The sequence below is a fragment of the Lygodium microphyllum genome, chromosome 26, assembly GCF_053477565.2.
Source record: "Lygodium microphyllum isolate KBCC chromosome 26, Lygodium_microphyllum_v1.1.10, whole genome shotgun sequence".
NCBI lineage: Eukaryota > Viridiplantae > Streptophyta > Polypodiopsida > Schizaeales > Lygodiaceae > Lygodium > Lygodium microphyllum.
The window spans coordinates 43,933,012-43,956,368 of record NC_141160.1 but is presented as its reverse complement, the minus strand read 5'-3'; the positions used below and the strand labels follow the sequence as shown (position 1 = coordinate 43,956,368).

Below are 23,357 nucleotides of genomic sequence, written 5' to 3'. Positions count from 1 at the left end.
ACTTTGGTTCCCTTGATTAGAAGTTAATATAGTGAAAAAGCCATCAAAGAAAAAAGAGTAAACAAAAGGGAGAGGAAGAGGGGGATTGTTAAGCCAATAAAGATTAGGTTAAAATTAAATCCTTGAATATTAGCCATTCAGCTCTCATGTAGCCCAAAAAAGAAATGAAATTAAATTCTTAAAAACAAAAACTCAAATTTTGGTAAGACAACTGGCTCAAAAAGTTCTATTTACAAGGCCCAAAGTCATTATTTAATTCTAACGTCTATACTTTCAATGCCATATTTCTTCAGCTTCCATCACCATCACATCACACACATTGCTACCAGCAAAGCTTTAGCAGCATCCCAGGCTGCCATCATCATCACAGCAGAAAGTCATTATTAGCAACCACTGTACTTGTTGCCTTGGCAACCCTGTTTGCAGTTCCAAACCCAATGTCCTACTCTGAGACTGCAGTTCACTTGTTACTGGTTCTCACAATGGCATCTCACATCCTGTAGTGTTTCGATTACCATGGGCATTGTGAAATAAAAGTATCTAAAACTGAGACATTAGTAATCCTTCGAACATGACATAAGCTAGCAAGAATATTTCAATATGAGCTGTTCTGCCACCTGCTGCTTCAGCTGGGAAAAGCTTGAAACTACCAATATGAGCATGAAAAGCTTGAAACTACCAAAGCAACCTGCAGGTTTGTGTTTCTCATGTGTTGTGGCTTTAGAAACATTGGGCTAACATTGACCCAGTTTAGCTCTTGCCTAAGGGTCAAGGGTGTGGTTCATATTGAAAGGGACAAAAATAACTGCAGCATCCATATCTAACATTGACACTCCTGAAGATTCAGGGAGTTTGAGATGCACCCAGGCTTGTTGGGGGGGTCAAGGGAACATGTAGAATATAGCCCTTGATATATGAGAAAAACTTGGTAAACACACACCCACACACAAAAAGTAAACATTGGATTGGTTTTCAGAAAAATCATGTACTTAAATTGTCAAAGTTCCACTCAAATGGTATGTATGTCAGTTCACGAGTGTAGTCCAAAACCCACCATCTATTTACAGGGGTTTTGGCTAATTTATTATAGGTGTAGCATAGACATTATAAAAATCTGATAAAGAAGGTAAAGGATTAATATAAAATCTAGGTATGAAAGAAGCCAGGTGAGCCATCTACAAAATCTGCAAGTGGAGGAGCAAATTGTATGATGATGTCACGAAGTGTAATGACATCTGAAATTTGCATCTCATCATTAACCAAAAAGCTGCGCTCAGCTCGAGCTTTTACCAACTTGTGCATGACCGACTTCAATGTTTCATCACATTTACATGTAACCACCTCTGCCATCTTGGTTCTCCACCCAATCTTCAAATGCAAGGATCCAGCAGAAATAACCACCCCTACATCCCCATCTTCATCGCATCTTGTAATTCCCTCATGTGCCAAATCAAGCTTCATGAAATCGGCAACAGTTAAAACCCTGCAAATACCATAGACCCATTTATCAGAGTGGGTCATTGATATCAATACAGATGTATTTTTTCCTAAAAAAAGTATTTGTGCAGGCATTTGTCTTCAGCATACATTATGTCAACTTAAAAACACAGTATCAGGCATTGGTGGTAATCCTTTGTTATGCCACATGCTACCAAATGGGTGACCGTTTATTGAACCTTGTCACCTTGTCATTAAGTGAGATTTACAGATGACCAACGTCAACACAGCTGATCGTAAAGGATTTACGTTCAATATGAAAACTTAGTTAGCATGCTCAACCCAAAGCCCAAACAGACTTATATGGGTTAGCTTAAACATGCCCCAAAACCCAAAAGCAAGAGCGTAACTAACCACGCAGCCAAAGCCCACAAGAAGAAGATTTAACACACCTTTGTTTCTCAAACACAGATGGATCATCTAACAGCAACTGCACATCTGTGTCCGTATATGTCCTATAATCTTTTTCGAGTCAGTGTCAATGACCGGCACACCACTTAGTCGATGCTTCCACATGCACATCATTGCATTGAAAATGGATTCATCACTTCTGACATGAACCACTTCACGCATGGGTAGATCAATCTCAAATCTGTTTTTACATAATGAAGCCAGTGCATTTGTCAGCATTAAGAGTTTCACATTACCTAATCAAGTCATTAACCTGAACTTGCTTGATCATATAGCCATCATAAACATTCCTGTTTTCACTGTTTGGGTGAATAGTGATGTACAGAAGTGCATTAGGAAAATGTAAACCACAGCATCCATCCAGATTAAAGAGTTATTCATTGTGCTCAAACATCCATCTAGACTTAAAAGAGTTAGTCATTTGGTTATGTGTTTGCGAAGTACTTGAACTCAGATAGTTTCTTGTCAGCAATTGCATCGAACCATTCTAAACCCGCACATTGAAGCAGAAGTCACAAGGCTGCATCCTGCAAAAGTCTATAATGTCAATTTCTCATTTGTCACTTGCTGCTTATGAAGAAAATAAAATTGTGCAGCTCTACCTGTGAGATGAAGCCAACTACTTTGGTTTTCAAGCAGTGAAGCACAGGGACAGCCTTTAAGGTGTGTTTAGAAAGCGCCAATAGAGCATGCAAGAGTGTCCTCCAGTTGCACAGGGAGGAGAGGACCCCATCTGAAAGAGCATGCCATGGATACCACCTGTTATGCAACTACAAGGAGGTTGTTCATGAGATTGTTCTTCCTTCTGCTTACATAAGAGAACTTTGAAACATCCACCAAGTTTTGTTTGTGTTTTTTCTGAAATTGAAACGATTTCCTCTCGATGTGATGAAAGATTGCTTAAATGTACATTAAGTACTTAATCTGATCCTGTTTGAAGGCGTCCTTATAGGTATAACTGCTTTTCTGAGTCAAGTTGCAAGTTTGGATTTCGGACCCAGACTTTATTGCTCCTAAGCATGGTATGTGAGCAGTATCATCTTAAAAAGCCACTTGTAAGTGCCTTCATTTTGCAGCATGCATAAATATTGTCCTCACTATATATGAGATCCTTCACTCTCTACTATATTTATGCTCTCCATCCTCTTTTGCAAATTTTGCATCTGCGTTATGGCCAGTAAATCCACGAATTCTTGCTTGTTCTTCCAATGCTTCCAACTCCTCAAGTACCCATAAAACCATGCTGGCAAGCTCCACGAGGCCAATGTACAGGTCACCTTGTTGTACAGTCTCATCACGAACAGGTGCACCCATAGCACATTCCTTATACAATTTTTCGATTGCCTCTCCTATTGTATCCCCTGAAAATGAGCTCTAGCACTGTAGGCAGCAACAAGAGATGTTAGCTTATCTTTTAAGCAGTTACTGTTTCTCCAAACTCAATATGATAGTGCCAGCTGTGTTGCATTTTGTACCACCCCAACTCCCAGTCTAATAGAGCATTACCGACTTTAAGATTACATATCCATGTGACACTTAATAAATGGAGTAATAACAGACTGTTCTGCTAAGATCTAAACTGGTTTAGAGAATATATTATACTCCTGGTTCAATCATTCTATCCTTGAAATAGAAAAAAAGGTCCAGGATCTTCGGACATTTTTGCGCCTATGATATTCAATAATTAGAATGAAGCCACATATCCAGAATAACAGATTGAATGTTGGATTCATAAACCAAGATTGCCTGAGGTATAACTTGATGTCAGTCTGGGAAGCTCTATAACAGATTTGATCCCCAGTACAAAAATAGGTTCTCTTCTTCCAAAACAGATGCAAGCTCACTTATACATGCCACTGCTACAATCAACAGTTCAATTTCAATTTCGAGATGCTTGAGCAGCTTCCTTTCGTCAGAGAATTAAGAAATGGACCAGATATGCCCATTTTCAAATCCGAATTCAACCATGGCATCAGAAGTGTTCAATGTGTCAATGAAACATGATGTATTTCCACAAGCAACTATCACAAGAAGTTTTTAACATTTCTCCATGTGGGAAAAGAGGCTCTTTTTCCTTGGTTTTCCTGATAGTGTTCAACATCATGAGCTTCTATGCACAAGGCATCGCAGACATAGCTATGTGTGGTTAGGGGTGAGGGGCCTCTGGCCCGGGTATCCGTCCCTCAAACCTCATGATGTTGTCATAACTCACAATGTCAGAATTGTAGTGGGAATCTGTCTAGAACTTCTTATGCATGCTCAGATCTAAAGAGAACTAGATAGAAAACAAAAGACTAGCAGGCGGGCATAACTAACAGAATCAAATACAAAACCAAAAGGGAGAAAAAAGGGGATAGACTGACCTCCTTCATTATTGATTCCCAGGATAAATACATCCGACAGGTATTTCTTTTTCCCATCCTGCATAGACAAATGAATTTTTCCAATCTGCACAATAGGATGTGCAGTATCATCACCAGTCTCCACAAATCCTGGTTTTTCAATTTTCCTTGCATCCTGCATCCATTCTGCATGGCCTGTCATGTGGTTTGATGCACCTGAGTCAACATACCACACATCGTTGCTTTCTTCTGCACTTGTCACAGAATTGGTCATGTGTTGCACCATAAACAAGTGCTCATTTCTTCCATCACCCTATCTACTAGAAGATGCATAATTCCCTTGTTGCAATTTTCCATTCACGATGTCATTCTACTTTTTATAGCAGTCTTTAGCCATATGATCCATTTTACCACAGTAGTAGCATTCAACATTGCTGTTTGCATTTTGGCCTCTTTGCCATCCACCACGACCTCTTTGGCTCCCCCTGCCTCTAGAGTTACCACGTCCTCTTGCATAGGACTAGTTTTCTTGAGTTTGCTGCATATTCTGATTTCTACCATGGCCTCCAGATCGGCCTCCTCTACCTCTGCCTCTACCTATTCCAGCATTTGAGTAGAAGACAACTTCTTTTGAAGTTCCTCCTGAAGAAGATGCACCACCATTTTTCTGCTCCTCAGAAATTAGAAGAGCAATCAACTCCTCAAAATCAGAAAATCATTCACGGACGGAAATGGATGTTCGAAACTGTGTGTAATCCTTTCCTAGACCATTCAAGGTCACAGAAACTAAATCATCATCTTCCACTGGTGACCCAATGGAAGCAAATGCATCTGCAATCTTCTTCACCTTCATGTGGTAGTCATTGATGCTCATACTGTCTCTTTGCACATTGTGCAACTCTTGCTTGAGCTGCATTTTCTTGGCTTGCGTATTTGTGCTATACATTTTTGACAAAGTATCCCATGCCTCCTTTGCGTACTTGCATCCTGAATATGCACAATCATAGAGTCTAAAATACTGATAGACAGCCAGTACATAACTTTTCTGGCTCTCTCATGCCATTCTTTAAATGCCTGCATTTGTTGTTGATTGGGAACATCAGGAAGAATTGGTTCTTCTTCATTTCCTGCAACAAATTCCCAATATCCTTTTCCCATAAGGAAATTCGTCATTCTAAACTTCCATGCTTGGAAGTTGTGATTGTCAAGCTTTTCAGTGACAATCTGTGAAAGAGAATCAGACGCCATTACATAACACTGCAAAAAATTCTGTCACTGCAAAAAGCACAGCTTCAGCCTCACAAGGGCAAATCTGCAAAACTGACGAAAGTGGTATTTGACCACACAGTCACTTCCTAGTGACAATTTTGCATCAACAGGCAACAAGGATGATTCTGTAACTCCCAATGTCTCTGCGCACAGGCATACGATGCAATTTCTACAATAACTTTTCACCGACCTGTAGAACAGTGGTCATACAGCATAAAACAAGGCCTTTTCCTGAGCCCGTGTGGAAAACTTTCGCCTCCAAAATAGGCACCGAAATGGCATCGAATCAAAAAAACAGGGTAACCAAGGGCTAAAGCCCGCTCCTGCAGCATATACTGCCCTCTTGCTTCACCGCGAAGGGCGTCTCAATCTGAGACAATGCACTCTTGCACTTTCCGGCTGTGCTACCTGCAGAGACTTGCTCCCAAACTTGAAAAATGAAAGCAACACTAGTCCTCTTACCAGAACGCCGCGAACTTGGTTTGCTTTCTTGAGCTCCTTACCATGAACCAAGCTCTGATACCATGTCACGATTGTGGGAGAGAAGGAAGGAGTCTCACTTGTAGCTTTCTTGCTTACAATGGGGGAATACACACACAGGTGGAGGCTGAAAACAGTTTTCCTCTTCTTAGTTGTGTAAGCCAAAAGAACTCTCGTACAAGGAAATAGAAGAACCCTATATGTGGGTCTCAAACCAAACTCAATTAACTAAGGTGGCATACTAACTGAGCCACGAACTAGAGTAGATAAGGATAGCTGTCATCTAGCTATTATTCATGGGCGGTGTACCAACCGCATCTGCAGCTAACAAATCGGTGACATAAATGCACAACGGTCACCCTGGCATATCACGAGTGGAGCTCGATATCTCAACACTACATGTTGCAAGTAGACTCGGACAAGGCACCATGTTACTCGATGTTGCAAAATATATATTGTTATTGAGTAAGCTACCACGAGTATTGGATTTGTGTGCCACACTCCAGTACAATCCTGAGTTCTACAATTGGTTTTTATCCTCACGAAGTGACATGGATGCATAAATTGTACATAAATAAACAATGAGTTTTGTGACTATGTATGAATAATACCAACACACACAAGTAATAGTAGTCAAGCACAGGAAGAAAAGTTTGGGTTTGACAAGCTGAGCTCCTCAGGTCCTCCCCTCACCACGTGTCTAGAAGTCGTGACCATTTCTAATAGCATGTGGAGGGCTTGCAGCCCTCATTGCCGCCATGGGAAGCTTTGGCCAACACCTCTAAGGGTGTAGACGGGGCGTCGTCCCCTCCTTCTGGGGGGCGAGCCCTACTCCATTCCATCGCAGCTAGTCCATGCAACTTGACATAAGTAAAAATCTGCTACTGGCCAGAATCCACCCCACCTTTGAAGCAGGACGAATGTCATCACAGGAGTCGTCCCTCTACAGAAACTATTGCATGCCTCGCCTCACCGCTCCTTGTCATATGCTCTTGATAATCCGCTATTTAATCCCTTTCATGCGAGTATCTTTGTCCTGCCTCAGGGCCTACTAACCCTTAGTTCACATTTTGCAGGTTCCTCCATAGTAACCTGACATGGAGCACCCCACGCAGCTAGCCTGCAAAGAAGCTCTCCTCCGTAGAATGGAGCATGTGGCACAAACTCTGCCACCAGAACGCTACGTACCCACCCTAAATAGGTATGCACCAAGATGAGGCCCAAAGCGACATTGCCTGGGATGTAGTCTGAACACTCCCCAAGCCCGAAAGAGAAAGGCTCAAGGGAACGCCTGAGGAATAGCAACCCCTAACATGCAGGCCCTCCCCAGACGCTCGGGCACCAAGTGCTCAAAAGAGAAAAAGGAAGCTAGAATCAAGAACGAAATTGATGAACTATTCCATAGTATTCTTGCTACGACAGCGACCAGGGAGTACACCATTTGGGTCCCAACTGATGTCTCCCCTCTGTCCTGATAGGAGCTCCCCACTAGCAATGCCCCAGTGGTCTGGTCACCGAGACTCACCCCGCCTCATACAAATAGAATAGCCCCTATTTTGAATAAGATGCTTATCAAGTGCTATCTAGCCATGACTTTTTGTCGTTAGATGGTTAAAAGGGGCAGATTCTCCAATTGTACAAACTTTTCCTATCTACTTTTAATATGTTTCACGCCTTTAAATTTTCTTTTAAGGTAATCATGCACAGGTGATATGCATCTAAGTCAACACCATGGGATTTGGATAAGTGATGTCTCTTTGCGTTCACCTATTCATTATAGTTAAAGCAGATGACTTGCACGTACTCTCACAAGTTGTCAAGTGGATATAGGATGACACCGGTCTCTATACAAAACCGTTCAATGTCCAAGATACCACAAGACCACCAACCCCACAAAGAGACATTATATAAAAAGCAATAGAAATACCAAGAACAAAGAGCCACGACGGAAGCCTCACTACCGAAAGTGAAAATCACCCTTGCAGATTGCCTGCATCGCATGGCCCGAAGCATAGTCATTGACTACTCTCTCTTTCTGGGTCAAACTCTACACTTGGCTCATGGTAGTTGCTACCTCAATTGTACCAACATCGCATGTTACAAAGAGGTTTTGCAAAATCTCAAGTGTATCTCTCCATCTCAACTTTTGTTCCCCTAGCAACGAGGCTAGTAACACAATCATCATTGTAATATCCATTTTCACAGCCTTTGAATCTCGACATTTCCCAATCCAAATGAAAGACTGATGGCCTCAACATATTGCAATGGTTGTATTCATTTTTTTTTTAAGAACAAAATAGAAAAGAAAGAAAGAAAGCAAAAAAAAAAACACTCACGATCACAGCATAGCACCTAGGGGTCCTCAAATTTGGTACGTCCAATGACCTTGGTCGGCTAGCTCCGTCCCTAGTTCCCTAGCCCTTACAAGTAGCCACCAGCTACGAAAAGCTAAGGCGTCAATGAGCTCAATTATGCTACATTGTGCTGTCAAAATCGCAAATGATGTCTCAAGAAGCCTTCATGTGTACTTCTCCTCAACATCGACAATTTTTTCCACCCCATTGAACCCTCGCTTCATCCACACATTGCTACGAGGAACCAAACCAACAGTCTTCTAACTACGTAATATCTAAGTATGCATGTGCACTCACATAATATTTGCACCACAATCTATACACAGTTTGGGTCCTCAAGTGTAGGACATTATAGAGTTCATCGACCTATCTCCCAAACTAATCAAACTATGTCTTGTGCACGATAAGAAGACTAGCACTACCCCCAATGAGAGACCGTATATGAGAGGTTTTTCAATTGCAGGTATTGAAGACTCCAACGAAAGTACTATCAGCTCTTCATCAACACTCAACCGTGAACTCTTATCCTTTATCATCATGCAAGCCCACCAAAGAATCGTCGCTCACAGAATCCCCAAAACCTCAACACCTATACCAACCCATGAGTGCAACTCCCAACAAAAGCCAGCCCTATCACCAACTTCAACAACCCTATCACCAACCAATCAGACCAACAAATTGCCATCAACAACCTTCATCTACACCACCACCAAAACTCCTCCAAGGCAAACCACAGCAGTCCCTTCCACCCACGTCTTCGATGCATGCCCAAGCTTGCTACCTACGACGGTGAGTGCCATGGGACTGGCACTCGTCTAGGAGGGGGTAATGTTAACCCTCGAACGAACAAGGTGGAAAATCCAAAAAATCTAAAGCAGAAGATAAGGCCAAGGAAAAAGTGAAACAGAAGACGAAGGTGTGCCAAGAAGAATCTGGAAACACAAGAAGTGCAAAAAAATCCTAAATCAAGGAGAAAGGTGCACATGAAAAAGCACATGCCAACACTTTTGTAAAAGAGCTCAAGGCGCACCATGATTTATTTTAAGAGCATCGGCGGCTGTGCAAATTGTAAAAGTAGATGGGCAGTAGGAAGGAAGCTAAGAAGATAGGAGGACAATGGGACAAAAAGGGGATAAGGGGATGACTGCCCAAAAGGGATTTAGGGTTTTGTATATAAAGTTGAAAAGTCAATGAGAAGCTCATTCTTGTGTGTGGCCAAAAGTAGCTCTCTTCTTCTTCTTGCTTGCTTGAGCTTGTGCTTGAGATAGGGAGTATGAGAGTGTGAGGGAGTGAGTGTGTGAGGGTGAGGTACCATGGTGGAGAAGCTCTCCATCTTCTCCTCTCCTCTCCTCTCCTCTCCTCTCTTCTCTTCTCTTCTCTTCTCTTCTCTTCTCTTCTCTTCTCTTCTCTTCTCTTCTCTTCTCTTCTCTTCTCTTCTCTTGCTCACAACAATGGAGCTCGGAGTGTGGAGCTTAAGGATGGATCTTACTTGAATCTTTCACTTGGATCGTGGAGGTACCAGAGCGCTCAAGAGAGGAGGCAACTCAATCGAGCATGAAGGTAAGCTCACTACACTCGTAGAGATGGATAGCACATCGGTTATGTGATAGGCAGCCATTAGTGCTCGGCTTGGAACGCTTGAAACAATAAGCGGTCCATGGGTCTTGAAGGTTGATCGCCTCATAGTGTATCATGAGGTACCTTAAGGACAATGTAAATATGTGCATATGTAATGGTGGCCAAGATACAGAAGTCATGGAGTACAATGACTCTAATAATGCAGGACATACAGGAAGTAGAAAGTCCACCTCTAGCTATGTCTTTACCTTTACTAGAGGTGTTATTTCTTGGACGTCTAGGTGTTGAAATGCACTGCCCTATCTTTTAGGCTATAGAGGCAAAGTATGTTGCATCCATTAACTTGCAAGGAAACTCTCTAGTTAGGTTGTTTGGTCATAGACATTGGTATTTCTAATGTGGTCCCTACCCTGCATTCGGATTCTATGAGTGCTATATAGTTGCCTAAGAATTCGATTTTCCATGCAAAGACAAAGCACATTGAGAGTTGTTACCACTTACTTTGTTACTTTTTCTTGTTTTCTCCTAATTACGGGCACATTCGTCTTTAAGTCGGAGGTTGTTGGGGGGGAAAGGTGCATGTTCCTAACTACTTGTATATTCTTTACACTGACAGTACCCGCATACATGTACACTATAGGTGGTGGGTGGCCATTACTCACTTTATTCTCCATTCTTTCAGTGGCATTTAAATAAGAGAAGGCTACTCACACATTGTTGTTGTTGGAGTTTCCACATCTTGTGTCTCTTGCTCTTGCTCTCTTGCTTCTACTACCATAGCTCTTGCTTCTGCTTCTTGCAAGCTTCCACTCAAGGCTTCCTCCCTTCAATAAGAAACTTACTACTATTTCAAAAACACCCTCTATCAACCACCGCAAAGCCTTTAATGCACCTCTTTCTCTCTATGTCACAAAGCCCTTAAACGACACCTCTCTCTCTCTCTCTCTCTCTCTCTCTCTCTCTCTCTCTCTCTCTCTCTCTCTCTCTCTCTCTCTCTCTCTCACCTTGTGTCTCCTTATTGTTGATTTTTAAGGAGGCCCTTGTAGTTTGATGCCAAAAGCTAGCTGGAGAGTGGCCCTTGCCCGCTAGATAATGATGATATGTACCATCAAGCAACCAGTGGGTTTTTGCCAACTCAACCTTTTGATGTCATTTCAAGTCTACTGGAGATCAACATAACATATGCCCATTTCTCAGATAGGTTTCTACAATTATCTAAGTATACATGTGTCCCTAATCAAAGTTTGATAAGCAACCTTCAACCTAAGCTGGAGAGATTAGCACATGTACCCGGGCTCTCTCTCTCTCTCTCTCTCTCTCTCTCTCTCTCTCTCTCTCTCTCTCTCTCTCTCTCTCTCTCTCTCTCTCTCTCTCTCTCTCTCTCTCTCTCTCTCTCTCTCTCTCTCTCTCTCTCTCTCTCTCTCTCTCTCTCTCTCTCTCTCTACATTGTATTTGTCTCACAACTAGCTCTTTTAGATAACCTGAAGCCTTGCCTTAGTTTTTTAGGTCTTATTTTGGTTTGAAGGCCTTCACCTACTTTTGGAGAAATACTCTTCGTTGCAACTTTTCCTTTTCCATTGGAGAAACAAATACCTCAAACATTGCCTTAAATATTCCCATGAAGCAAAAGTATGACCAACTCTTTGCATGTATCTCCACCACGTATGAGCATACCCTTCAAGATGGAGTGTCGCAAAGTAGAGCTTAGCTTCATCATGACAAGGAAAAACAGTGAAGTACATCTCTATTTTGTTTACCCATTCTTCTAACTCCATTGGAGATGCATTATTCCCCTTGAAGTTGGAAATGGTGATTTTCTCTTTTTATTCCCTCTCATTATATGTGGGTTGAGAATTGTTAGAATGTTGTCCAAAAGATGGTTGTCTTCAAGATTCTCTATGCATTGAATCCCTTCCAAAGGAATTTAGCCTAGAAGCATTACCGCCTTGATTTTGTTAATTAGATCCAAATGAATGATGTTGTCCACTAGTGGGCTGACCATAGATTGTGTTCTCTTTGTTAGTGATGTCTTGAAATGACTTTCTTTCTTCAAATCTTCCATGGAACTCTTCACTCTCGATTTCTCTTAAGTCTTTATCCCCTACATAAGTTGCCTCATGTCTTGGATTAAAATGTGGACGGCCATAATACTTTGATGGGGCTGACCAAAGGTTTTCCTCAATGTAGAAGGTTCTCCCCTCTCAAAAGTGGACATGATTGGGTTGATCAATCCCTTTCCCTTTCATATTAGATGGTTGGGCTGAAGCATTTTCACCAAGAGTAGTGGGTCTAATTGGAGAAGAGGTTATATTTTGAACCTTGATGGCTTATAATACCTCATCAAACCCATTTTTCATAGTCTTTGCTATGATATTTTCAAACCCATATTGCATGAACTTGACCAATTGTTGAATACTCTCATTCATTGCATTGGTTGTATTTTCCATATTCCCCATTGACTTAGAAATTTTTTCAAATCCATCATGCATTCCAATGCTCATCATATGTAACTCATTTGAAAGTGTAAGATCACCAAAAGGTTCATGGAATGCTTAGTTCTCATAATTTCCAAGTTGTACACTATGGGCATTACCAACACTTACAACATCATCATGTTGGTCTTGATTTTGGGCTTCATTAGTGTTATTTTATTCATTGGCATACTCTCTAATGTCTTCTTGAATTTTCTCCATCACTTGGTCTTTCCTTTTGCCTTTGGCAATTGGAAATGGTTGTAGTACTAATGGACTGTCAATCACAAAATCCCTTGTATCTCTCAAAATATTGCTTCAATCCCGATGCTTAATAGCTCCAAAGGGAGCTTATGATGTAGGGGTATACAATATTTGAAGAGATTTCAACTTGGGATGAAGGTCTTAGGTGAAATACTGACAAACAGTGAGTCCCTGTTATGCTGTCCAGGTGCTATCTAACTATACCCACTGTCACTAAAACCAAAATATCTTGAGCTACAGATATTAGATTGCTAAAATTCTTGATTAAAATTAAAGACTATTATTCCCTCTATCCAACAAGCTATCAAACTCCAATTATAGATCTATACATAATTTTTTGTAATAAGATCTTTATTGCTGTCCTGGAATTTCCTATAACTTGTCAACAACTTGTAAATGCCATGTTTGGACCAATATGAGTTCCATGTCTAAGAATAGACCTTGCAAACCCTTGTAGTTACTTGGAGAGGGTAGTGGGGCACCTGTAGGGCTCAAGAATGACATGTAAATAGTGGGTACTTGTTGTCTAAACCTGTGGAAAACTGTGACCCTGTAGGTATCAAAAGAGTATGAAATGCCATGTTCTTGTTTGTGCCAATAGAACTTCTAACACCTGTAATTCCCTAATGTAACTAAAATGTCTCTGCCAATCACTATCAAATGGATGTACTTGCACCTGCATCTAAACTTGAAAAGTACATGGGCTCCGAGACTACGGGAGGTGTGCAAAGTTCTTCCAGTGAGCCGGGTTGTGCACCCCATCAGGGTCATAATCGGGAAGGGAGGATCACCTCTCTTTTGTCGTCCCAACTCGCCTGGCATCCGCTTTTCCTCACAGGTATCGACATGGCAAGTACATTCTAGGCTAAGAAAACAGTGATGCTATGCATAGATGGAAAAAGCATTTGATTCTTTGATGAAATGCAAGTGGAAAATGCGAAATTTTGCTAAAATTGGAAGAGCTAAGGATAGGGAAATACCCTTTGCAGTGACTCACTACTTTTACAATATCCCACTTACCATTTTCATTGGCATTTTTCAATCCTAAGCATCAATGTTAGCTCAACCAAGTCAAGTACACGTTAGGCACAAAATATGAGTAATGAATCGCTCTATGCAATCATTTGGGTATCAATTTATGAATGGACAGAGCTGGAAATCAGTAAAATACATCAATCCATCCTAGGTTAGGTACTATATGATCATGACATCAATGATTTACTCTTATTTTCTTCCCTTTTAGCAATTGGAAGGCTTGAACAAGTGGATTAATAGGGAAATTAAGAGTAGAGAACAAAAATTACCTCTTGATTGTTGTTGAAGAATGGTAGATGAACCTCAATCGGTTAATACTTCATAAAATCCATCATAAAATTGATCCAAATTAAAAGGTATAGGCCGAGCTTAAAGCAAAATTTTATCCCATAATGGTTACTTCCATGTAACATAGGCATTACTCCCAATAGAGAGCTCCAATGATTCAAGAGAATCCAATGCTTGAAGAAATATCCATGATGCTTGTAGGAGAAGATGCTTTGAGCCTTGAAGAATCCAAATTCTTGATAGAATCAAGAATTGATGAAAATAGCATGCACTCAAGCATTCAAAAGAGTGAAAATGCTCTCAATCTTAATGAAATGCCCCAATGTAGAGGGATTCTTGATGGAGTGGCTTCAATCAAACCTCCTTGGAGTTGTAGAGCACAAAACCCCAAGAAATTGAAGAAGATAATCCAAGAATTAGATTCTTGAAGCTTGCCGCCCTGTTTTGACTCCATAGCCACCATATTTTGAAGCTTCGCATCCAAAAGGGCTTTAATGTTGGTCCCTTGAGTGTTGAGGAAGCTCCAAATACTTGTTAGAGTAAAAGCTCTTTGGTTCCTTGAAGAAATTTCAAGAAATTCACTGTTGTCCTGAAATCTGCCATAGCTAGGGTTTGGGAACTCAAGAATGCTCAAGAGGATGGCTTCAGTTGAGTATACCAGATTGAAGGCTTAGAGATTGATGATTATAGATTGTCAAACCATAGTTGATGCCATTTACTGATGGAATCGTGGAGGAAGGGAGCAGCAAATACAGCGCAAATTACACTAATTCAGTCTGCTGTCCCTCTTGGATGACGCTCATGATCAGAAGGCATATAGCCACTCTATGAAGAGCTTACAGTATGTAGATTACAGCCATGTAAGTTACTTGCACTCTTGAAGGGCCTCACATGTTACAAAGAGTATCTCTTCATCTCAACAGCTGTTCCTCTAGCATCAAGGCTAGTAACAAAATCATATTTGTAATATCCATTTTTCACAACCTTTGGATCTCGACATTTCCCAATCCAATTGAAAGGCTGATAGCCTCAATGTATTGCATTGATTGAATTCATTTTATCCCAAAAAAGAAAGAAAAAATAGAGAGAGAGAGAGAGAGAACAAAATGAAAAGAAAATAAAAATAAAAATCATCTTTTAATATCCATTTTTCACAACCTTTGGATCTTGACATTTCCCAATCCAAATGAGAGGCTGATAGCCTCAACGTATTGCATTGATTGAATTCATTTTATCCCAAAAAAGAAAGAAAAATAGAGAGAGAGAGAGAGAGAGAAAAGAAAATGAAAAGAAAAGAAAAATAAAGAAAGGGCCACCCATGATCACAGCACAGCACCTAGGGGTCCTCAAATTAGGTATGTCTAGTGACCTTGGTCCCATCCCTAGTCCCCTAGCCCTTTTTACATCCCCCACAATTGTTCAAGGCACATCAAGGGTAGGACATACCTAGGGATCTTGTCCTGTCACCTTGAACCATTTGCACAATTCTTTTTCACACTGCATCTCAATGCCATCGCAATCAACAATGGTAAGCAAGGCATGAAAGACCATCGAAAGTACATCGTAATCTTCAAACAATACAAGTAGCCACCAACTACCAAAAGCTAAGGCATAAATGAGCTCAATTATTCTACATCATGTTGTTAAAATCACAAATGATGTTTCAAGAATCCTTCAAGTGTACTTCTCCTCAACATCGACAAATTTTTCCACCCCATTGAACCCTCACTTCATCCACACATTGCTATGAGGAACCAGATCGGAAGTCTTCTAACTACGTAATATCTAAGTACGCACATGCACTCACATAATATCTGCACCACAATCTATACACAGTTTGGTCCTCAAGTGCAAGACAATACTCTCAGCCAACCTATCTCCCAAACTAATCAAACTATGTCTTGTGCACAATAAGAAGACTAGTGCTAACCCCTAGGGAGAGACCATATGAGAGGTTTTCAATTGCAGGTATTCAAGACTCCAACCCATCAACTCTTCATCAACACTCAACTCTAAACTCTTGTCCTTTATCATCATGCAAGCCCACCAAAGAATCGTCACACGCAAAATCCTCAAAAACCAACACATGTGCCAACCATGAGTGCAACTGCCAACAAAGAATAGCCCTATCACCAACTACAACAACCCTATCACCAGTCAATCAGATCAACAAAGTACCACCAATGACCTTGAATCGCACCACCACAAAAATTCCTCCATGGCAAACCACAACATTCCCTTCCACCCACATCTTCAGTGCATGCCAAAGCCTGCTACCTACGACAGAGAGTGCCATGGGACTGGCATTCATCTAGGAGGGGGGGTAATGTTAACCCTTAAATGAACAATGTGGAGAATCCAAAAAAATCTAAGAAGAAGACAATGCCAAGTCAAAAGTGAAACAGAAGATGAAGGTGCATCAATAAAAATCTGGAAACACAAGAAGTGCAAAAAGTCCAAAATCAAGAAGAGAGGCGCGTAAGAAAAAGTGCAAGTCCATACTTTTGTAAAAGAGAGCAATGCACACCATGATTTATTTTGTAAAAGAGTACATAAAAATTGTAAATGGTTAGAGGCACAGGTTGAGGCCATGCTAATAGGGAAAGAGGAGGGGTTGGAGGAATGGGCCAAGACTGGCAGACCAAAAAGGGGATGACCGGCCAAAAGGGATTTAGGGTTTTGTATTTAAAAAAAGTAGCTCTCCTCTTCTTCTTCTTCTTCTTCTTCTTCTTCTTCTGCTTCTTGGTTGTTTGAGCTTGTGCTTGAGAGAGCGAGAGTGAGAGTGTGTGAGAGTGAGGGGCCATGGTAGAGAAGCTCTCCATCTTCTCCTCTCTTCTTCTCTTCTCTTGTCTTGCTTGCAACAATGGAGCTTGGAGCCTGGAGCTTGAGGATCGAGCTCGCTTGAAGCTTGCACTTGGATCGTGGAGCTACCAAAGTGCTCAGAGGAGGCAACTCCATCAGGCATGGAGGTAAGCTCACTACACCCGTAGGTTGAGAGAGCATATGGCTAAGTGAGAGATAGCCATTGCATTTGGCTAGAAACGCTTGAAAGAATAAGCGGTCCGTGGGTCTTGGCAATTGAGCTTGAGCTCGTCTCTACATGAATGCTACTATGTATGCTAAAGGAAAAGGAGCAATTGTAGACATTGAAATATGGCATAAAAATATTGGGTTGATATTAATTCACTCTAAAGGATTAGTTATAGGGTTGCCTGCTTTTAGAGTTGCAGAATTTCATAAAGTGTGTGAAGCATGTCAGTTTGGTAAGGAGGCAAGACAACACTTTTCACATGACAAAGATTTGAGAAAAAATATACTTGATGTTGTGCGTACATAAGTTTGGGGGCCTACACAGAATGTATATCTTGGTGGCAGCAAACACTTTGTCACATTTATTGGTGATTGTTTAAGGAAGCTATTGGTATACTTTATGAAGAAAAAGAGTGATGCATTTGAGCACTTCAAATCTTTCAAGGTAGCTGTTGAAACACAAACATGCTTGAAAGTTAAGTTCTTGAGATTAGATGGAGGGGGAGAGAACCTCTCTAATGATTTTAGTGGCTTCTTGAGGTCTCATGGGATAAAGAGATAGTTTACTTATAGGTATAACCCACAACAAAATGGGGTTGCAAAAAGAAAAAATAGGCATATGTTAGAAGTTTCATGGGCATTGATGGTTGAAAAGAATACACCAAAACATTTTTGATCTGAAGTTGTTCATACTACTGTCTATATTATGAATAGAACTCCCATAGCTATAGTTCATGGGATGACCCCAAAGAATGCTTTACAAGTAAGAAGCTCGATATGTCACACTTAAAAGTATTTGGCTGTATTGCATATGTTCATGTGCCAAATGAGCTACGAAAGAAGCTTGATTTGAAGGCTAAAAAATGTATTTTTTAGATACTCCTTAGAGCAGAAAGGGTATCATTGTTATAACCCTATCACAGGAGAGTTCAGAGTGAGCTGGAACGCTATTTTTTATGAGATGAGCAATTGGTATGCATCTATTGGTGATGTATTAGATGATAATAATAATCATGATAGCTATATGGAGAAAGAAAAGCAAGAATCATGGAGCCTTAGTGGGCTAGAAACATCATCTGGTGCTACATCTATAGTTAGCCCTTGGACTGGGAGACTAAGAAGTAGCCCCACATCTTTAGGTGGATCTACAAGTGTTGCAAGTAAACACAAAGGAAAGAAGAAATTATTGGATGGTAATTATGTATCTACTAGTCATTTGGGATTTAATGGAGATTCTAGTGGTTCAGAGAGTTTGGATGATGAGCTTGGTATTCATTTGATCAGGACACCATGTGTACAAAGAGCACATTGTAATGTAAAGGCTCCACTGAATGATCTAGTGGTACGCAGGTCTAGCGAGGTCAAATACATGTTAAAAGATTTGGTTTTTAAGGTTATGGGACTCACCATTGTGCTTGTATGGTGAAGGTAGTTAAGGATGTTGAGCCCACTTGTTTTGAGCATGATGTTGGTCATGCTCATTGGGATGCAGCAATGGATGAGGAGATGGCTACATTAGAAGCCAATAAGACTTGGGATTTGGTACCCTTGCCTAAGAGTAAGAAAGTTATTAGCTATAAGTGGGTTTAAAAAGTCAAGCATAATGCAGATGGTTTAGTTAGCAGGTATAAGGCTAGGCTCGTTGCAAAAGGCTATGCTCAAATATGTATGGCATAGATTATGAATAGACATTCAATCTAATTGGTAGGATGAAAATTATTAGATGCATGATTGCCTTGGCAAAGCCAGAGGTTGGAATTTATAGAAAATGGATTTTAATAATAACTTCTTGCATGGTGAATTTCAAGAAGATGTGTATATGGAGCAGCCAATAGGTTATGACAATTTAGAGCATCCCACATATGTGTGTAGGTTAAAGAATGTGCTCCATGGAATGAAGCAAGCACCTAGAGCATAGTCTAACAAGATCAAAGAGTATCTTGTCAATATTGGCTTTTATATTTATGATGTTGATTACTCACTTTATGTGAAAAGGGAAGATACAAGTTTGGTCATCATAGTCATCTATGTAGATGACTTGATTATTACAGGTGATAGTGACAATGGGAATGCTAAAGTGAATGACTTCTTAAAGAAGAAGCTAGAGATGAAGGATTTGGGTGAGCTAAGATAATTTTTGGATTTTGAGGTGATTAGATGTGATGATGGTATAAGGCTATTTCAAAGGCAATATGTCTTGGATATGTTATCCAAGTATGGTATGATAGCATGTAAGCCTCTTTCAGTACCATTGGAGCAAAATGTGAAGTTGAGTGCTAATGTTGGAGATGAGATAGAAGGCCCTACTATATTCACTAGGATAGTAGGGAGTCTAATTACATAACTAACACAAGGCTTCTAGACTTGAGCTATGTTGTTGGCCTTGACAGTCAGTTTATACAGAGAAAGCCTCATTTGGATATAGTTAGATGCATATTGAGGTATGTGAAGTCTACTTTACATTATGGACTTTTTTATAAGGCAGAGATAAGGATGTACATACATTTGGATACATATATGTAGATTGGGCTAGTAGCATGTCAGACAGAAGATCTACTAGTGGATTCATATTTTCTCTCAATTGTGCAATAGTTACATGGAGCAACAAAAACCAACCTAGAATTACTTTATCGAGTATAGAGGCTGAGTATAGAGGTGTTGCTATGGCAACATGTGAGGTGGTATGGCTACAAAAGTTATTGGGTTATTTGGATGTGCAGGAAGATGGTCTAGTTGTCATTCATTGTGACAACATGAGTAGCATACAGCTAGCTAGGAACCTTGTGTTTCATACTAGGACAAACCACATTGAGGTTTACTATCACTTTGTGAGAGAGAAGGTATTTGTAGTAGAAGAGATTGACTTAGTATATGTCAGCACATAGGATCAGATAGTTGACATTTTCACAAAGGAATTGGGTGCATAGAAGCTTTAAAATTTTCGAAGATTACTTGGAGTTGCAAAGATAGAGTTGAGCTTAAGGGGGAGTGTTAAGATGGCAAGCTCAACACATGTGGACATTGATGATGGACCGCCTAGCTAGATGGTTCTACATGTCTACACTTAGTACATCAATAGTCATTATGATCCTCACATAGCCACTAACTTATCACACTTATTATATTTAGTCAATTGCACCTACCTACAATTGGCATAATGGCATAATTATAGTGTAAGTCAATTAGTATAGTCAGTTATACACTGTCTGACTTAGTAGGCCACTTTCCTTTATGTTGTATCTTATTTATACTTTGTATACATTGTATAGTATGTGGAAGAAGAAGAAGAAGAAAAAACTAGCAACAAAATATTTTGGCCTCCATCTCTCCTCTTGTGTACTTGAGTGAGCTTCCAACAGCTCAAGCAAGTCCCCCCATCATGTGATTCTTGACACATTTTTCTATAGAGTATATCTACATGTATACTACCTTTGTATACCCTTTTTTGTGAAAAATCAAGAAAACTCATTGGAGAGATATTCTCCCCCGCCATTTGATCTTAGGCATTTAATATGCAACCATGTCTCCTCAACCAAAGTCTTAAAGCTTTTAAAGTGAGTGATACCTCACTTTTCTCATGTATAAAATAAACCCATACTTTACGAGTATAATCATCAATGAAGGAAACATAATACCTACAACCAATCAAAGTTATAGTCCTTGAAACTAGCTTCTTGCATACATAACTTTTATGTGGAAACACGTACCTTTCTTGTTTTCCAAGTTGACATGCTTCACATAATTTGTGCAACCCATCAACTCTAAACTAAGGCAAGCCATCCATAATCTATTTTGACTATATGTCTTTCAACCATTGCACATTTACACAATCAATTCCCTTATGCCAAATTTCAATATTAGCCACACAACACTTGAACCCTGCACAAATATGGTAGCATCCATTTTGAGTAGATTTACATCAAGAGTAAACAATCTGCCAGCATGTTTCCCTTTTGCAATAAACTTGCAATCATTTACTTAGTTTTGTCATCTTGCATACTCAAAGGAACATTTCCAACATGAGTAATGGGATGGGTTGTATCATCCCATGTCTCCACATAGCCCGGGGACTCTAGACTGCACATCTCTCTAAACTACTCTCCATGAGAAGTCATGTGGTTAGAGACACCTAAATCTACATAACATACATCATTCTTTGATGAACCATCACTGGTCATAGTATTCATAAAGTGTTGCATAACAAAAAATTGTTCACTTCTCTCATCATTGTTTCTACATTGAATGCATAGTTACCTTGCTGCTTTTTTCCATTCCTAATTTCAACCTTCTTTTTTGAGAAACTTTTAGAAATGTGGCCTTTCTGACCACAATGCCATCATTCATGTTATCACCAGAATTATGTAACCTAATAGAATATGCAACTTGTCCTCTTTGCCTCCCCTTACCTCTGAATTATCCTCCTCTATTTTGCTATGCATCATAACCTTCACCATGACCACCGCCTTGGCCTCTGCCATGACCTCTATCTCTACTGCTAGTAGAGTAAAATACCTATTCAAACTTACTCTTTCTTTGAAAAGAAGAGGAAAAGAAGAAGAATCCAAGCCAATGTTCTTCTTCTTAAGTACCAGCATAGAAATCAAGTCTACAAAATTAGGGATATCATCCCTTGTATTCATAGATAACCTGAAGCTCTTGTATTCATCTCCAAGTCCATCTAAGCATCCACGACAACATCATTATCACCAACTACCATACTGATAGATCCAAGAGATTCCATAATACTCTTGATCTTCAAGGCATAATCATTAATGGACAAAGTTCCCTCTTTTCACTTCATTCATCTCTAACTTGAGCTACAGCTTTCTGGCCTTTGTATTTACTTTGAACAACCTTACCAAATTTTTCCATACAATAGCAGGGATTTTATATTCCTATAAATATCCCATCATGCTATCTGTGATATTGATAGATAGCCAATACATGACTTTATTCTGTGTTTGTTCTCAATCTTTCTTAGTCCTTAACTGTTTTGCAGTAGTATTTCATGAAGGAACTTCAAGTGCTACTGCCATGTCTCCTTTAATGTAATTCCAAACACCTTTACCGTTCAAGAAATTTATATTGAACTTCCATGCATGATAATTCTTCTTATCAAGCTTCTCTCTCACTATTTAGTTAAAATTGTTAGACATTTTGACAAAATAGAAAACCTTACAAAAACCCACAATCTGCAAGCAAGCTGATACCAAGTGCACCACAACTAAACATGCATCCTTTTTCACTAATTGCATAATAATAACCACAATCTACAATCTCTATACAAATATCTTTTGTGTCTGCAACCCAATAAACACTTGAAACCTTATAGATTCAAAATCTGTAACCTGTGCACCTATAAACAGCTGACACAGCTGAAACTATAGTATACCCAAAAAATATTGTGTCAAGGCCTCTTGTAGGTCTAGAAAAAAGGCCGAAATGACCTTAGATGGCAAAAATCATAGCTGCAATCCCTCAAGGGCTTATCTGTAGTATATGCACTGCTCTTCTTGCTCACCTAGTTTCACTGCAGCCCTGCAAGTCTCAGGAGCCTCCTGTAGTTATAACCTAAGGCAAATCGAGCAAGGTGGAAGAGCTTCTTACCCGTTTCTTGCTCTAACACCTTCACGTCAACCTTGAATCAAGCTCCGCGTAACTATGGGATGGTTGTGATACCATGAAAATAGACAAGAGGGGGCAGAGGTAAAGCAGCCAAGAGCATACACACACAAATGCAATGGAGACTTGAGCACACAGAGAGATAGGACTAAAATCTTATTCTTCTTCTTTTCTTCTTCTTCCACACAAAAAGAATACTAATATGAAAGTACCACAACATATATACACGTGATCACTAAGTGTGAATCCACTAGGAAGGAAGAGATGGTACAATAACTATGCCATAACCAAGGATGGACTTCATGGGTGTAGTCAAGCTATAGAATCATTGGAGTATCCTCACGTTAGTCGCCTAACACTCCGGTGAATAATATCGTGCCATATGACCAAGGTACATAGTGGATGTCAGCTCATGTAGAGCTCGACATCTCAATAATTGTTGGCATCGACAACTAGGCCTTGGATGGCAACCCTCCCAAGCATGAGGTGCCCCCATGGGTTCTCTCTCTCTCTCTCTCTCTCTCTCTCTCTCTCTCTCTCTCTCTCTCTCTCTCTCTCTCTCTCTCTCTCTCTCTCTCTCTCTCTCAATAGAAAATGATTTGGGGATAGAGAGATCCCCACCTCCATGCAATCTATATCAATGACTCTTACTCACATGTACACACATAATAGCAAATGATCTAGAATCACTCTATTGCTCTCCACATGCTCTATCT

General features: G+C 40.2%; 1 pseudogene across 1 annotated transcript; it reads right to left on the bottom strand.

Moving 5' to 3' along the window:
• Nucleotides 1-1,027: 1,027 nt before the first annotated feature.
• LOC148013203 (SNF1-related protein kinase regulatory subunit gamma-1-like) lies at nt 1,028-21,497 on the bottom strand (annotated as a pseudogene). Its single transcript, XR_015688828.1, has 8 exons — nt 21,426-21,497; nt 21,274-21,340; nt 3,033-3,269; nt 2,722-2,807; nt 2,511-2,667; nt 2,353-2,435; nt 1,890-2,089; nt 1,028-1,483 (listed from the first exon to the last, which is right to left on the bottom strand). The product of XR_015688828.1 is annotated as an SNF1-related protein kinase regulatory subunit gamma-1-like (transcript).
• Between the last annotated feature and the right edge of the window lie 1,860 nt (nt 21,498-23,357).